Here is an 18,023-nt window from a genome sequence, read left to right on the forward strand (position 1 = left end):
AAATTAGCATATAATTTGAAGAAATAATAATATAATCTGAGGAGGATAGGAGAAATAGAGCCCAAAGTTAGAGAAACTGCATTCACAAAAATGGTGGATTTAAAGACTCCTTCTTCTTTCCTACTAAGAATCGAGCTCGGGACTTGCGCTTGCCAGGCAGGCGTTGGTGCTGCTGAGTTATAGCCCCAGCAAGGCTCATTAATGCCTGAAAATTATCTGAAATGCAAATGGGTTAAGTATTCCAATTTAAAAGAAACACCTGGAAGCTGAGTTTTTTTAAACACTACCAAATTACAAGTCCTATGTAAGAAATATACTTCAAATATATTATAATAAACCGACAATAAAAGGAGACATTATTATATAGGACAGCTTCTGTCTATTTTCCACAGCTGAAACAGAATGCCATGGACTTGTTAAATTATAAAGGAAACGAAATTTATGCCTCACAGTTCTGGAGGATGGAAAGTCCTGTTTTTAAGTGCTGGCATCTTGTGAGGTGCAGGTATTGTTTGAAGTGTCCTGTCATACCACACAGCATCACATGAAGGAGAGGACCGGAACAAGACAGTGAGTGTTTCTTTTGTGTTTTCATCAGCCTTTATGGTACACAGAATTCTGAGATGAACTGTAAGATTTTTGGCCCCAGTGAACAGGTGTTTCTCTGGCCATCTGACCACACACTAATCTAGGTGCTGACACGGAGCCATTCTGCAGATAGAATTAAACTGCTAATCAATGGACCTTACAAAAGAGAGATTATCTTCTGAAGGCCTGATTTCATCAGACATGCTCATCAAAAATATTGTTTCCTAATCTAGTTTTCTTCTGGTTCTCTATTAATTTTAGGATTGAGTTTTCTAGTTCTGTGAGGAATGCTATTGGTGTTTTGATTGGGATTCAGTAAATCTGTATAACAGTTTTGGAAGTGTGACCACTTATACTCTACTGGTTCTGCCCATCCCACAACAGGGGCATCTTTCCTTTTTCTAACATCCTCTTTGGTCTTCCTTTTCAGGACACTATAATTTCCATTGTAGAGCTCTTTCGCTCTACAAAGTGTAAGTTAATTGCTTAGTTAACTTTGGTTAGGTTAATTCCTTAGTATTTCATTTTTCTTTATGCCATTGTGAAGGGAGTTATTTGTCTACTGTGTCTCTCAGTGCATCTGTTAATGATGTACAGGACTGTGGCAGCATTTGCAAGAGGAATGTATAAAATGGATATGCAGCTAAAAGGGATTTTGGGGTCCGTACAACCAAAACCTCCCAGAATACATGGTTAAAGATTAAAAGCCTACAGGTTCACAAGTCCAGTTAGGGTCAAAACACATGGTCCTAGGAATGAGTTCTCTGGCCCTCTCCTTCCCATACTTGGATTTCTCACTTAGATTAGTCTTCTATCCTTGCTGTCTTGTTCTAGCAACAAAAAGCCACAGTGCTTCAGTCTAGAGCACTTTTTATGAGACTCTCTCATGCTGAAGAGTCTCCACGAAGGGTAGTCCTTCCGAGCTTCTTAGAGAATGAATTGGACGTTAATTCCAAGTAATCCCTCATCCTTTGCACCACGCCATGGTTGTAAACTGCAGTAAGTGTCACCCCTGCTCAGGCACATGTGAGGAACAGTTGGCACAACTCAATCCAGAGGACCGACCTCCCAAAACCTGAAAAAGGGACAAGAATGCATCCAACTCTTCATCCATCGTGGTAAGGGGACAAAGACAGTCATGGAATAGCCTGGCACATCTCAGCGAGGTTGCAGGTTAGGATTATGAGCACAGATGTCTTTTACCTGTCCAGTTGCTAAGGGAGCAGGGCCAGTTCATTTGTTCTTTTTGTTCTTTTGTTTGTATTCACATAGTAAGGAACAATCTTTGTCCAAAGAGGAAAAGCAATTTAAGCAACATTTACAATGTCTCTAAAAGACATCTGGATGTAAAATTTGTGAACCTCAACTTATGCAATTATTGGTAGACTTCCACAACAATGCCCATGGTTTCCTCTGGAAGAGATTCTGGAGATGGAGGATTGGATACACGTGGGTCTAAAATTGAGACAGTCATTAGGTCCTATAAAAGCCGTGCACTTGCTTCTTAGAGTCTTTGCGGGGTTGTTGTTTGACCTACTCCGATGAAGAAAATTCGCATAAAATGGGTTCCTCCTTCTTTAGCTCCTTCTGAATTTCTCCTGGCAATTCTAGCCATGTAGGGGAACAACAGAGACAGTCAGAAGGAAAACTAAAATTGTAATATCATACGTCAGTTGGACTTGTGTAACAAAATCAAATAGAAAAGAATAAGAAGGTCAAAACAGAAAAATAAGAAAAGGAAAATAGCCTGAGATATAGCTCAGTGGAATAAGCACCTACCTGCCAAGCACAAGGTTCTGAGTTCAATTCCTGGTACCAAAAAAAAAAAAAGAAAAAGGAAAATGGGGGGGAAAGGAGAGAAAGCTAAAACCAAGAAAACTCAATCCAAGAAGTTATGCTAAACTGGGACAAATTTATCTCGAAAAAGGGACCCCCATCACTATTTTTACAAAGGCAGTAGCACACACATATATGGGCCCCAAACTCTAAAGTTTAAAGGGCATCTCCAAGCTGTCATACAAGTCTGTTTCCCTCTCAGAAAATTTAAAAAGCAGCCATTCAAGTTCTTTCATTGTTGATTTTCTGCCTGGCAATGCAGTTGGAGTTAATCACAGTTTTTGTCTTTGGAGACATGTTTTGCTAAGGTCTGGAGACGCACACTGGTAAAGCTTTTGGTCTTCATTGTCTTTTTATCCTTGAGACTGGTGGATTTGGTGCTCCTGCTGGAGAGCAGTTTTCTCCTCTGCAACTGCTGCATTCTGGGATCAGGTTTTCCCTCTCCTTGTGATCCTTCTACAGTGAAGCTGACCATTACTTATCTCTGGGCCATATTATTCAAAAAACCCTAAAATTAAAATTAAAAATTGACCTAGATTTGATCCTTGGACACATGAAGAATAAATGTAAACATTTTAGTCCAAATTTATCAGCCTTTCTACACAGGTTGACCTAACTGGTTATTACAGCACAGACAAGTTCATTGATAAAACAAAAAATATTCCTAGGGATCCTTATGAAATTATTAACAGGTTTTTTTTTAATTTTAAAGAGAAAAGAACAAAAAATAACAAAAGCAAAGACAAAAACTATAAAAACTATACAAACCTTCAAAACAAAAGGATAGGAAATCAACAGTGGTTGTATTGCTTATTGTTATCTTCAAAGTAGTTGCTCAGATTACCAGATATAGGCATGTAAGATTGATCAAACAATTAAACACTAACTGTTCCTTTCAATTAAGCAATAGAAATTAGTAGTACAATTGTCTTAGCTATCTTGTGTATATATGCATATTTGTTTTCCAGCAAGAGGTCTATTCTAATAAGATAAATGATCAGCTAACTCCCCTAATAACAGTCTTTGCTTTCATAGTGTAAAAGGGTTTTTTCCTTCTAATTCCTATTATAAAACATCTTTGTTAATTGATGATCTATAGGAAAAATTTTAATTAGTCTGTTTTTACTTACCAATCTGAAAACTGCAAAAGGGTCATTGTAATTCTACTTGGCCAATATATCTGACAGGACACTCTAAAAATGACTGTCTTGCTTGAGTATTTGTCTGTCTGTCTGTTTACTGTGTATTACTAACTGGTTAAAGTACTTGCAGCTGCTTCGTTTAAGAAAAATTATTCTTTAGTTCAGTGATTTATTTTTATGTCTATTTTTGTTTGTTTAAATTTCCACAGAAAGACCATTTATTTAGGTTTTCAGGTAGCCAAACTTACTTGAAACATTACCAGATATTATGGTTGATACCTTGTGTCAAGTTGGAGAAATTTTGAAGTTTAACTAAGGAACTCAGCAGGGGGCCAGGGTCCTCACTTTGTAAATATCTTCATCCTGTGCAAAAGGAGGGCACGGAGATGGTGTGAGTGCTACACCCACCCGAGTGCTTACAATATAAAGAGGAAAAGAGGCTTGCACCCTGTCTTCTGCTCTTGTTACTTTACTCTCTTCCACTGCCATGAACTGTTGCCCTCTGCCACGCCACCCTACCTTGGAGCCAGCTGAGTATGGACTGAAACCTCCACAAACTGTGAGCTAAATAAACCTTTCCTTTGTTCATTTTGAGTGTTGGGTATTTTGCCTCAGCAACAAGAAAAAATTATCCAAGGCTCCAGATAAAGACTGACAGACTTGAGGCTAAAATAGGAATACAAACCTTAAAATTTGATAACATAAATATTACATATGACTTAGACTAAAACATTAATGTTTCTGTGTGTTCTTTCAGCTATATATATTATCCTCTAAACATTACACTTAAATTAGCTTATAGGTAAATAAACACTGAAGACATTATCTCAAATCCTTGAGGTTCATATAGCTTAAAAGTAGACTAATTTAAATCAGTTGATAAGAGTAAAAATATCTTTAAAATTGGTAATATGTTTCCATTTAGGTTCTTACATAACCAAGATAATATAAAAAATTAGCTTTATATATGAAATGTCTATTACTGTCTGTATACCTTAACTTAAGATATTTTCTGGTCAAATATAGTATATACAGATTTAATAAAAATTGTCTCTATGATAGGTCATCTAGTGTAATACTTTTGGGTATAATTAAAAGATTAAATTTTCTATGTCTAAAATGATATGGTTGGGGGCTGGGGATTTAGCTCAGCGGCAAAAGCGCTTGCCTGGCAAGTGCAAGGTCGTGAGTTCGGTTCCTGGTACCGGAGAAAACCCCCCAAAAAAAAAAAATAAAAAAAATAAAATGATATGGTTTTCTAAAAATATTTGGATTCTCTTTGTTAAACTTATATAACTAAATTTAAAAGGAAAGCTTTTATATTTTATCAAAATAAGTTTCTTTTGACCTCTTCATTAGCCTTTCAGTTACTAAAATGTGAGCTTTAAGTGTTAAAGAGTATTTTAATATTAACCTATAAAATGTAATCAGTAATCACCTCATGATTGATTAAATACACAAATATTACTTTATAACATAAAACATATTTGAGGTTTCAAGTTAAGTTTATAGAGTTAAGACTATACAACTTCAATACATACAAAGTAAGTTATCCTTTTTATATATATTTAGACTTTACATGGATGAAAGGAAGAAAATTTGACATCTCTTTAAATTTTGTCCCAACATTTAAGTTGACTTACATCTATTGGCTTTGATTAAGCAAACATTTTTATTAGTGTACAAATGAGATACATTTGTATATTGGGTAGTAAGTCTGTTTGTGGTCATTACACTGTTTCAAAAACATACCAGATCTGTAAAAGTATCTTTAATTCTTGTCAGTATAGTTACACCTTATAACACCTGTTAAAGGAGTCTAAAATTTGTGTGCAGAGTAGAAATTAAATATATGCAAAGATTTTTATATAGTTGTGGTACCAATTATTGCTAACCTTATGGAATATTGTTTTATATTTTGTGCTTCCCAAGTGTACAGACCATGAAAGATACAAAGTTAAATAACTTTGTATCACACTGGTGACCTATGGTGACAGATTTATTTTAGGATCAAGCATCTGGCTTTTCTTTACTTGTGCTTCAGGTATTTGTGCTGAAATGTACAGGTCAATCCTGCTTGATGTGAATAACAACTGGATGACTTGAATGATTTTCATGTTTATGTGTGTTTGATTCTTATGTAACTATAACAATTAAAGATACCCAGACATCATGCAATCCTGGCAATGTCACTCAAAAAATTAAAATATTTGAGGTTAATAATATATAAAGTACATTTGTAAATAAGTAGATTTTACTTAAATGTAACTTTGTAAACAGAAAGTGGATGAAAGTGACAAATTAAATTAAAGTTTCCTTATGCCATTTAATATTTTGTAATTAGATAAAGATAACTGAAAATAAATTTTATGCTGGACATTTAAATATGTTTCAGATATAATAATGTCATTATGATGATTATGCTAGGGGGCTGGGGATCTAGCTCAGCGGCGAAAGCGCCTGCCTGGCAAACGCAAGGTCTTCAGTTCGGTTCCCGGTACCGGAGAAAAACCAAAAAAAAAAAAAAAAAAAGATGATTATGCTAAAATGTTATATTGTTTTTTATCTCAAGTTTTCCCTGTGAAACTTTATAATTCTTATCTGTTAATATTCTACACAAACTTTTAAGACAACCATTATTGATAAAATTTACTGCTACTAGTCAATCTCCATTGTTTAAAAGTCAATGAATTTGGCAAATAAATGCAACTCAATATAAATCTTTTGGCAAACGAATATATTCATGTTTTTGTTGGTACTTATTCTGATTACTTATATGCCTTCTTCCTGACAGACAACATTTTCTTTCGTGACTACTTTAGGACTTCACAACTATAGAACTGAACACCAAAGGAAATTCCTTTTAATCTATGTCAGCCCAGAGGGTAAAAAGGGCACCATACAGCCCTTTATTCTTGATTTACCAGTCACCCCATGCAGCAGAATTACTATTTAAAACTCAACTATATTTTGTTCTTATTAAAACAAAAAAGGGGATTATGATAGAGTTTACCCACAAGAATAATTATAGGAAGCACTCAAATAATTATAGGAAGAACTCTTTAATTTTTTTAAAATTGTGACTCAGACAGCTTCACACTGTGGAAAAATATTTTGTTCCCACAAAGCAAAGACCTCATCTGGCCCGCAAGAACTGAGTTCTATAAAATTGCTCACTCAGGGGAGGGAGTATGCATCTGTTGTATCACCCTGTGAGAAACAATCCCATCCCTGAGCTGTAGGAGATGGTGCTTCCCTGCCAGGGTGGAGAACAAGGGAGGACAATTAGTCTGGAACCATCTACAACACAATCATTAGAACATACACGGGGAGAGATTCAACAGCTCACTGCACAGACTGAACAGATGCTACAAAAAACTATATCCCTTCCACCCCTAAAATCCTCTTCTCGTCAATGGTAGGACAATGCACCTATAACTCTGAAAATGTGAAAGTAAAAGGATTCCCTTTTTGTTCTGCTTCTGTTTAACTGTACCTCCAATATATGGTACATGAGGAGACCCTGACCTCCCTTCTCTTCCAACAATACCCGTCTCCCTGCCAGAACCCTAGGTTCCTCTGTGTCTAGCAGACACCTTCCTAAATCCAATTTCCCATAAATTCTTCTCTATGGGTCTCCATAAGAGATGGTCTGGTTTTAGTGTGGGCTTCATGCTGGTCCACCAGTCTCTCTGTTATTCATCTTACTTTCTTCCACCACCTGCTTATATTCCATTTAAAAAGCCTCACTGCACTTAGCTATTCCTTTCTCTCTTTGCATTGTCAGAGTCAGCAGTTATCAACATATACATAAGCTCACACTGATCGCTATGACATCTACGATCATGTTAAAATCTGTTCTTCCTGCCCACATATTTTATTTTTCACTAAGGAGGAACCTATTTGCAATGTTTACAATTTATCCACTCCTCTGTACCAGTGTTTTAAGTCCTCAATATTACCATGTGGCTAGTTCCATAATAATAATATTTCTCAATTAAATACTGTGTTACTCATCTTATGGTGCTTAGATTAAGGGAAGGGCTAAAGCCTAGATCTCCCACAGTCTTATGCTCAATTGGCTGGGAGAGTCTGTGCTTTAAAAAATTACATCAGCACCTAAACCTCAGGCAAAAGTGGTCTTGGGCAACATAGCAGCTATAGTACTGGCAGCTACTGCAGGCAGAGTGGCTGTCACTCTAACTCATTCCATCCAAACCATCCCAACAATGAATGATTATTTTCAAAATGATAATTCTTAGCTCCTTAAAGTATCCTGTAAGAAGTATCTTACAGGATACTTCTCTGAGGCAGTTGTCTGATGGCTCTGCAAACATCAAGTTCTTTGGACACATAGTAGGCTAAGCTGTGATGTCGGTTACCATTCCAGGTGCACCACTCCCATTCTATTTAACCATTCTGAGTCGGGAGGAGGTCCAACACCTTCTCCATGTTTTGCACACAAATCCAGACAGAGAAATTACTGGTCTCCAGGGCCTGCTTCAGGCTCAACTTTATAAGCTTCAGGTAGAAGCTTTCAACATTATTCTAGTCCATCTCAAGGATACTAATCTCTAATCTAACCCTAGGAAGTGGTTCTTTCTCTCAACCTTTGCATTTGGATTCTTATACATATTGCGATATTTTTTTGCACTTTATTGCAGTCTTAAAAGTCCCCAGTATACTATTTCAGTGGATGCTGCATGCTGAAGCGATGAATGATCTTTCTTTACCAAGCCCAATATCCTTTCTCTCTTTGTCCTATCCTTCTTTCCCAAACCTGTGTACAAAAAAAAGAAGAGGGATATGGGGACATATTAGCCAGAGATATGTATCACATGGATATGCACAGATAGGGATCTTGGAACCCATACACCCAAAACCTCCTGAAATGCATGGTTAAAGATTAAAAGATAACATATAGAACCACAAGTCCCAGTAGGATCAAACTACATTGCCTTAAGGAATGAATGTTTTTGATCCTCTCCTCCCTATATTCTGATTTATCACTTACTTGACCCTTTATCTTTTCTTCCTGGTTCTATCAATAAAAAGCCATAGAATCCTGAGTCCAGGCCATCTTTATGAGATCCTCTCATGCTGAGGGATCATGGTTAAGGGCAGTGCCTCTGGGCCTTCTTGGAGTAGAAATTGGACATTGACTCCAAGTGATCTCTCATCCATTGTGCCATGCCATGGTCATGAACTGCAACACAGCAATGCTGCTGATTTTTAAATGTTGGCTTTGTGTCCTGCTATGCTGCAGCATTTATTTCTTAATTCTAAGATCTTTTGGTGGAGCTTTTGGGGTCTTCTTTGTAGAAGGCCAAGTCATCAGCAAATTGTGATAATTTAATTTCTCAGAATTCAGGTTATGCAACAAAGCTACAGTAATAAAAACAACATGGTATTGGCAAAAGTAAATAAAACACACTTATGGGTCGATGGAGCAGAATAGAGGATAAAAAACAACTCCAGGCACAGTTAGCTCCTTTATCTTTGACAGTAGCAGCAAAAACCATTTCTGATAAATGTATTGCTTAAAAAATAGCCTCTTTAACAAATGGTGTTGGAAAAAGGGGCTACTCATATGCCAAAGATTGAACCTGGACCCATGTCTCTCACTATGCACTAAGCTAAAATCAGAATGGATCAAAGATATCAAATGTTAAAACAAATTATGCTTGAAAGTAGAACATATAAAACACTTGAAGACATAGGTTTAGGCAAATACTTTCTGAACAAAACACAATTACACAGGAAATACTACAAAGAATCAACAAACAGGATCACTTAATTTTAAAAAGCAATGTATAGCAATGAAAACCCCCTCGAATTTAAAAATGCAATGCAAAAGTTGTTTACCACACCATTTTAAACACTTCTTTTCTTTTAAAGAGCAAAAAATAACAAAATAACAGCAATGAAGACAAAAGCAAAACAATACAAAAAACAATAAAAATGATACAGGATTCAAAACAAGATGATAGGAATTAATAATGGTTGTTATAATACGTATTATTATCTTCAATAAATTTGCTCAGATTACCAGATGTAAGAATGCAAGACTGATCAAACAATTAAAGACAATAAACACTTCTTATTTACATGATCTTGTGGAAGTTAATATCTTTCTCTGTCCCAAAGTATCTAGTAACTGATGTGCAGTGAATATTAAAATATAGATCTCCAATACCATAATCTCCTATATTACTCAAAAGATAAATAATAAAAATAAAACACAGACCTCACTATAACATGCATAAAATGTTCAGCTTCACTACCATTTAAGAACATGCTTACTAAAAAAAGGCTTTTTCTTTCCCTTGTCCAAGCAGGAAAGAAAGATAATTTAGAAAGAAAATAACCTTAACTGATATCCAGTAAAATGAAAAGATTAATTGTAATACATTTACAGATCAGAAACAAAACAAAATATATTCAGAAAATATATTCATTATAGATTTTCAAAAGTATCACTCTATATTTATAACAGTGATCTTTAGCTATTAGACTATAAAATTATTACTTCATTATAATCCAAAGTACAAAAAAGTTTAAAAAAAATCTGATGAGAAATAGTTCACAATATTAATGCGTTTGTTATTTGATTCTGGGGTAAAAATGGTCTTTTAGCCTTTATACATTTTATATTGTCACGCTTTTTACAACTATATATTATTGTAATTAAGAAAAATATTAAAAGAAGTTAAAACTGCAATGCTGCTTTACAGGATTTCAAATATTTCAGTGAAATTTGCTCCTGCTCCTAGTTCCATAATCTGATATTTCTTGAAAGTACTTTGCTTTAATCGTTTATTAGGAAATAAAAATTATTCTCCCCCTTAGGCAAGGTGGGAATAAAAGCAGGAAATTGTGTTTATAAAAGTCAGCACGGGGTTTTCCATTCATATAAACCTGACACGTCAGACAAGCCACTTTTAGGGGCTGGTCCAGGAGTCAACCATGGGAAAACATCTGCCTTGCGTGCAGAGCATGGACAGTGGACCTCTTACATTTTTTCCAGGATCAGAGACTGCAACCACAGGCACTGCTCACAGGGATACAGCAGAGGGGTATATGAGCACTCGGAGATATAAGCATAGTTTTCTTAACTGGTACCATGATAGAGCAATGCCTCTGTTCACGAATGTCTCTGTTCATGAACGATTTGTTTGCAAACAGGAGCACTCAGTGTAAGTTTGCTTCCCTTCACGAATACTGCATCGCTAACAGGACTGTGGCATCTTCAGAAAAGATTTCAAAAGCATTATTTCTGTGTAAATATATACATACCAAAGTCACATTATAGTCAGTATCAGAAATTGGAAAGTAAAACATATTAAACTGCAGATTCCATTGAAGTAATTTTTAAAGTTATACCTGATGTAGCAAACAATATTTTAAGTTATTCAAAAAGTTAACAAATTAACCCATTTTTGAAAACAGTATGCTATCTTTTTAAAAAAACACACGTTTTTTCTTCCTTAATATATTTATAGATTTTGTGATATACTTCTTTGCACTTATGCAGTTCTAACTATTGGCTCTTTGGTTCTCTGCACGGAATATCCCCAAAGTAACAGAGTCACCTTTTAAGTTCCCTAGAAACTCAAGAGGAATTCACACCTCACTATTAACACCACTCCTGGAATGCCCACAGGTATTCCCTTCTATTAAAGCTTTCTTTATCAAACATATTACATTCTCAATTTCTTCATATGCACGATATCCTTTCATGTATAGTTCCCTTCCCAGATAACCATCAGGCCGCAGAATTCTTACCTTCCACACTACACTTGCTTGGTCTTACATAGTAATTGAGACAACACAGCCTCTAGCACAGCGCAACCTTTTTCAATGACTTCTTGACTTTGGACTGAGTGCAATAGACCTAGCACTCTCTGCTCCTCAGAACTGATTTGGCTGGCTGGCCGAGTGTAACGGTGGCTGTCTCCTTCTCCCTTCACTGATTCATGTGTACACATGAGGTCAGAAAGAGGAAAGCTTTCTCCATAAACAAGCTCTGTTCCTCAGTCACTAGGCTTGACAATACCTATTTCTCCTTAGGGCCTCGAATGTATTTTGATCAGCCATGAATTCACATAAACACACTCTTTGTTTCGCCAAGATTTATTAACTTTACATTGCTGAAATTGTTTATATGCTACTGTCTTCACATTCTCATTTTAGGTAGATATGTCTGAACTGCACTATACTATAAAATGCTATGGGTAAACTTCTGATTTTTCCATCATATTTTCCAAGCATAGTAACATTAACAATTGATTTGCTTATTTATTTGTTTACTTATTGTGCTATCAGGTTTTGAAACCAGGGCTTTACAGGAAGTTATGTCTTCAGGCATTTTTATTTTTTATTTTCAAATAGAGTCTCACTAAGTCCCTACATTGCTGATGTTGGGCTCCAATTTGAGATCCTCTTGTCCCAGTCTCTCGGAGTGCTAGGATTAAGGTTTGTGGAAGTGCACCTAGCTTCATGATTGGTTTACCAAGGACTTCAACAAACAGCAAAACTCATGAATACAGGGAGCTTTCGGTTGTTTTGCTCATATTTTCAGTCTACTGTAGTAGATATTACAGTCTACTACCTGTTCTAAAATGTTTATTTACATTACACCAAACTTGCACATGGTTTGTAAAAATTGATTGTCTTAGTAGAATTCCCTTTATAGTGTATACATTGGTTAATTATTTATGGCAAACTTTATATGACCTGATGAAATACTATAATATTTTTACCTGAAATATAGTTGTATAAAGTATTAACCTACCAGGCACTACTGTAGGTACTGATTTTTGTTTCTACTTTAAAGATATTTTCCAAACTTGTGATCACATTTCTATATCATTGTTATAATTTTAAAAACATCCTTTCAGTATATTTCTAGTTTCAAGCATTATGAGGGTAAGATGTTGTTATTACATGGTTACAATGATGATTTTAGTTTGTTTTTGGTTTCCTCACATTCTGGCTGTACTCACTCTTCCAAATTTTCAATCAATAGTTAATTGACGTCATGTATTTTTTTTCACATGAGATTCATTTTATTAAATAGGTACTATAACTACAGGGACAAAAATTATCCCTATATTTTACTATTCATTTTAGTATGCATGGCATTTTAATTACTGTACAGAATGCAGATTTCCCCAAGGGACTGTATACTGGAGAATGTTTAAATATAATCACTATAAATCTTCTTATCCTTATTACTTAAAACAGCCATTATTGAAACTAGGAGTTTTTTGAAACTGTATTCTTTCTATATCTCATTTTAGAAGACTCTTGCATGAAGAAACCAATAAAAAGACTCCCCCAAATTGCTTGAAAGTTATGAAGATATTTTCATTGTTTGCCACTTACCATTGTATCCAACAGCTAAGGACGTTTTTGTGAGTTTAGGGCTACCTAGTTTATTGGTTCCTAACACGGAGTCATTTATTGAGTCTGTAAGCTTATAATCCTTAACTATCTTGGTGATTTTTTACTATTAGCCCAACAAATTAAAATGTTTCAGAAAAAGTGAAATAGAAAAGCAAAAAGATTCTGAAACAGCATATTAAAACACAGTTTGCTTAAAGCAATTCTGACAATATTACTTTAAGCCATTATCTTTGATTTATCTTTTGTAATAGCATAGTAGGTCATGATAAAGTTCTGATTTTTTTCGTAAAAACCTATTTTGAAAAACAAATACAAAATAAAAATGATAAAAGAATTCCAGTAATGGAGTATATTCAGTTGCTAAATACTAATGATAAATATGCACAGAACAGATAGTTACTTGCAATAAAAAAAGGAGTACTTTCTAAGGTCATTAGATTTAACGATGGTATATTTAAGTTCCAGAAGCTCATCTAAAAGGCTAGAATTATTATAAACATTTAAGGTTTTGTCTGACAATTGAGGAAACATAAAATATAAATATTATTGCAATATTTAATCATTGTGTTGTTAGATACCTACAAAACATGTGGTATTTTACTGCTAATAACCTTTAGTGCGAGGCCAAGTAATGCTCCAAAATTTCTCACTAAGGTCAAAGATGTCCCAGCTCTTTTTATAAATTACTCTTCCTTTTTTCATTCATTAGCTAGTTTTTGAAAAACTATAGATCATCAGATTAATTTATTTCAGTAAGGTACATACAACAATCTATGGAAGATGAAAGTTTCTGCATCATAGAATCCTAAGCAGAAATGGAATTCCTGCTATCATTCTAGTGATCAAGACTTGTAAAGCAGTAGCTTGGAAATTTGTTTTATTTTTTTCTGTTACGGACATTTCCAATTAAATATAAAGACTTTTTGCTTCACATGGCGGTTCCAAATTGGCATTTCATCATTTTATGTATTGCTGGCACTGGCACTGGGTTATTTAGCATTTATTAATAATTTCCTATTTGACCTTTCCCAGGTTTTGCTATTTATTAGGTACTTTTGCACCATTGCAAAGATGACTGAATAGAATTGGGAAAAAAAAAATTGCCCCTTTTTAAAACTTCATACTTTAAATTATTTTTACACTGACCTTTAAAGTTGGGATACAGTTAAGGTTTGAAAGTCTTGGTTAAAATCCACCCTGCTGAAGCATTAGGCAGGCCTCAAAGTTCAAAACAGATTAGCCTGGTGAGGCAGAGAGCTAAGGAATACGGAAAGCAGAAAGAGGTGTGAAGGAAGAAAGGGAGAGAGAGCTCAGGGGAGAGAAAGTTTTGCCACAGTCATCACGACTATTTAATTTTTAAACCATTCCTGGCCTGAGGAACAGGAAGGACCGTGTTGCAGATTAAGTCTTGTTTGATAGAAAGCAATTTCTGAACACTTCTATGTACATGCAGGAGATGATGTATATTTTCCATTTGTTTGTTCTACTTTGAAAAGATTATTCTGTTATTGCTTAATTACTTTAAAGAGTTCACCCTGTTCCGTTAAAAATCTAAAGACCCTTTGGTTTTTATAATTTATGGACACGGAATGGTTCGTGTTTTATGCTGAGTTCGTCCTTTAAGGCCTTCTGTCAGAACTTATATAATAGCTTGAAGAATCAAAGCTGCTTGACACGAGGTCAGAGGCATTATTATACTTTTATTACTTGTGGACGATAAAAGCCACACATGGGACTAATTGCTGTGCTTGGCTGAATTCTCTAAAATAGTTGAATATAACTTGTTTCCATTTGGAAATCTTCCTGACTGCTCATATTCTGCCAAGGCCTTGGCAAGTACAGAAACCTATTTGTTACCTGCATTTCCTAATGGGCAGTGGTGTTCCTTTCTCTTCATTAAAGTGTCATCCTGTGAAAGATGAAATCTCTTTTTTAATCAAGCAGCAAAGTGCTGCTGATTACCTGTAACAAAATGGTTTGATGTTTATAGAGCTAGTTAAAGCAAAAACTCTCCATTGACTGAGACAAACTATAGCGTAAATAATCCGTGTGTAGAAATAGTGGCCTATTATGTCACAGATGATGCCAAAGAATTCAACTTTCTTCAAAAAGCTATATTTTCATTTTAATTCAATTTATCCTCTTTCTTCTTCAGTCCTCAAAGAACGGAGACTGTATCTTTAATTAAACCTAGTAATAAACCATTGAACCTTCACTATTAAAAATATTTTTAAATGTAAACATATATGTGGTAGCTTTACAAGAGTTCATAATTCTTTATAATATTGATCCTGGGTTTCAAAATTGAATTCGCTAAACATTTTTAGAGAATCCTGCCAGCTATTTCACTGGGCCCTTAGGATGGCACACATGTGAATCACAAGATACATATGATAGCTTTGTGCTGAACGTTGCCTACCACCCAGGGGTTCTTCTTCAGCAGTGTTTGTCATACTAGGAAAATAGTTAATATGGAGGGTTAGCTGTGGGAATGTAGGTGTACAGAGGAAGGTGTTACATTTATTTGAGTAAATGTAGCAGAACTGGAATCTCATGTGCTTTGTCAGCACAGTCATACTTTCTGTTTAAAAACTGAATTCATTGGTATAAAATTCACACAACCATTTTAAAATGAATGTTTCGTGTAGCTAATCTATACTTTTGTGTAATCGCCACCTCCGTCTAAATGCCATTCCTACTTAGTAAAATTCCTGATTTAAGAATTTCTTCCCCACCTCTGCATCTCTCCAGAACCTACCAACCACCAATCTGTGCTGTGCTCCATAGATTTATCTCTTGTGGGCTTTTCGTATATAGGGAATTATACAGTCACAACTGGTGACCTTTTATTTAGCTTCATTCAATTAGTATAATGATTTAGAGGCTTATCTTCCGGCCAAAGCCATGCCTATTCATTAATGAACTATGCTCATTCTCAAAATGCTGGAGTGGACAGAACGCAAGCTATTAGTCAAACAGGATGGAATGACTTTGTTTTTTCAATTATAAAACTTGTGATATAGTTCATGTTACTTAAACTTCCTGGGCCTTATATTAATGCATGTCATTTAGGAATAAATTTATGTCAAATGGCATAACTTTAGGTGATGAATGAAACTATGTTTAAAAAAACTCTAAAAGATAAGAGACCCTCAAATGATGGTTATTCCATTAGGTTGTGGCAGACATAAAATTGCTGCATCTTAAAAAATTGAATAATTTCATTTATGTTCTTTCAAACATATTTGTGTTAAAATTATTGTCAAGTACAAATAGTAAATACATTTGTGTATATAAATTTTGTTATTATATTGACTAAATATGAATATATTTTAACTTTTTCACTGTTTCAAAATTAGTAAAAGGATAGATTTACAGAAGATTTATAGAAGATCTATAAAGATAGATTTATAGAAGACTCTAAAGAATCATATCTCTGGGTTTGGTTTCAGCTTCTTTTGTCGAGATTCTATTCTTTTTTTTTGTTTTGTTTTGTGTTTTTTTGTTTTTTCCGGTACCGAGGATTGAACTCATGACCTTGTGCTTGCCAGGCAGGAGCTGTGCCCCTGAGCTAAATTCCCAGCCCCTCAGCTTCTTCTGTCTCAATTATAATGATTTTGTTCATTCTGATGTATTTTGTGAGACTTGTGTTGAGTTATAAAATTTTCCCAGTGAAAGGAGAGTTCTTCTAAGGGCAGAACTTTCAAGGAAACAAAGCTATGTTAGGTCACAAGAATGTTTCTGATTTATGTGGAGACTGTTATTCACAATTGCATGCAAACTTCTTTTACCTAAGATAAGGAAAAATTCTATTTTATTGGTTAGATTGTGGAATGAAGACCATTTATGTTCTCCTTGTATAAAATGCTGAATTGATCTTGGATTTGAATATGAAAATTAGTTAGCTATAGCAGAATATTATCCACTATATTTTAAAGGAAAAGGCTCTAAACAGAGATAACAACAATAAAGAATAAACAGTATGTTTATGTGTCTTTATCAAAACAATCATTTTACCAAGTAAAGCAAAAGAACATTGAAAAATTCAGCATCTGTTTTCAGAGAATTTAGGTAGATGAAACTTCTTCTTTCTTTTTCTTTCTCTCTCTTCTCCATTTAACCCTCTGCTATATATGTTTTCCTTTGTTGATTTTCTTCTCAGTGGATGTTTTATTCATTGTATATCATTTCTTGTATTTCTGTTTTCCTAATCACCATACTCCCCAATTCTACATATTAGTTGATGACCCATATTTTTGTGGAAATTTTTTTACATGATAATTTAAAAAAATAACTTTTATATGGAATTCCACAAAAGTTGATGAGAAATGAAATAGCTTTATCTATACTGCTTAATATAATTTTATTATGATTCTGTCTCATAGAATGGCATATTACATGTACACAAACACTTATGTTCACTCCTCTCCAAAAGAAAAATGAAATTATATTTCCTTATTTCTAAATACAAGCATAAGACACAGTTTCCTAGTAGTATGGATTGTATTAGCAATCCTCAGTTATCGTATTATAAAATGCCTTTTCTAGGGGATGAATGGCCACTATTTTAATATTTCAAAAGAAATTTGTAAAGGAATTTATAAGTTGATTTTAAAAGTTGGAAATAACTATGAAACATATTTATTGTTCACATTTACTTAAACAATCATATTTGAGGCTTTGTTTGTAAAATAGAAATAATCTCGTTTAATATGACCATATACAGATGGTAATATAAAATGTGTGATGTATCTTTCTATGTATACATCATATGCACACACATTAAAATTGTTAATTTTGTTCCCTGAAAGAATATTTTTTATTTTCCACATTACAATTCATTAAGTTATATGTAATGATAAAATACAGGTGCAGTTGTTAAATAATGCTACAATAAATGATTATGTTAAAAATCAAATATTTTCAAACTTTTGTTGTAGATGTCATACATTGAAAATTATTTAAAGGTTAGTTTTCTAATATAATTAATATCATAACACCACAGAATTTAAAAACAAATAGTCTTGCAACTTTGACAGATATAAGGAA

General features: G+C 34.3%; 1 long non-coding RNA gene across 2 annotated transcripts in view; it reads right to left on the minus strand.

Moving 5' to 3' along the window:
• LOC102028250 overlaps nucleotides 1-11,428 on the minus strand; it is a 62,396-nt gene extending 50,968 nt beyond the window's left edge. The window contains exons 1-3 of one of the 2 annotated variants that reach the window (XR_259101.1): nucleotides 11,352-11,428; nucleotides 3,846-3,929; nucleotides 2,481-2,932 (exon numbers count right to left, since the gene is read on the minus strand). This is a non-coding gene — a long non-coding RNA (uncharacterized LOC102028250). Of the gene's footprint in view, nucleotides 1-2,480; nucleotides 2,933-3,845; nucleotides 3,930-11,351 lie in introns of those variants that run through there. The other variant, XR_001232936.1, reaches the window with a different exon arrangement.
• Nucleotides 11,429-18,023: the final 6,595 nt, after the last annotated feature.

This window comes from Chinchilla lanigera, unplaced genomic scaffold (genome assembly GCF_000276665.1).
Source record: "Chinchilla lanigera isolate Chin_1 unplaced genomic scaffold, ChiLan1.0 scaffold00001, whole genome shotgun sequence".
NCBI lineage: Eukaryota > Metazoa > Chordata > Mammalia > Rodentia > Chinchillidae > Chinchilla > Chinchilla lanigera.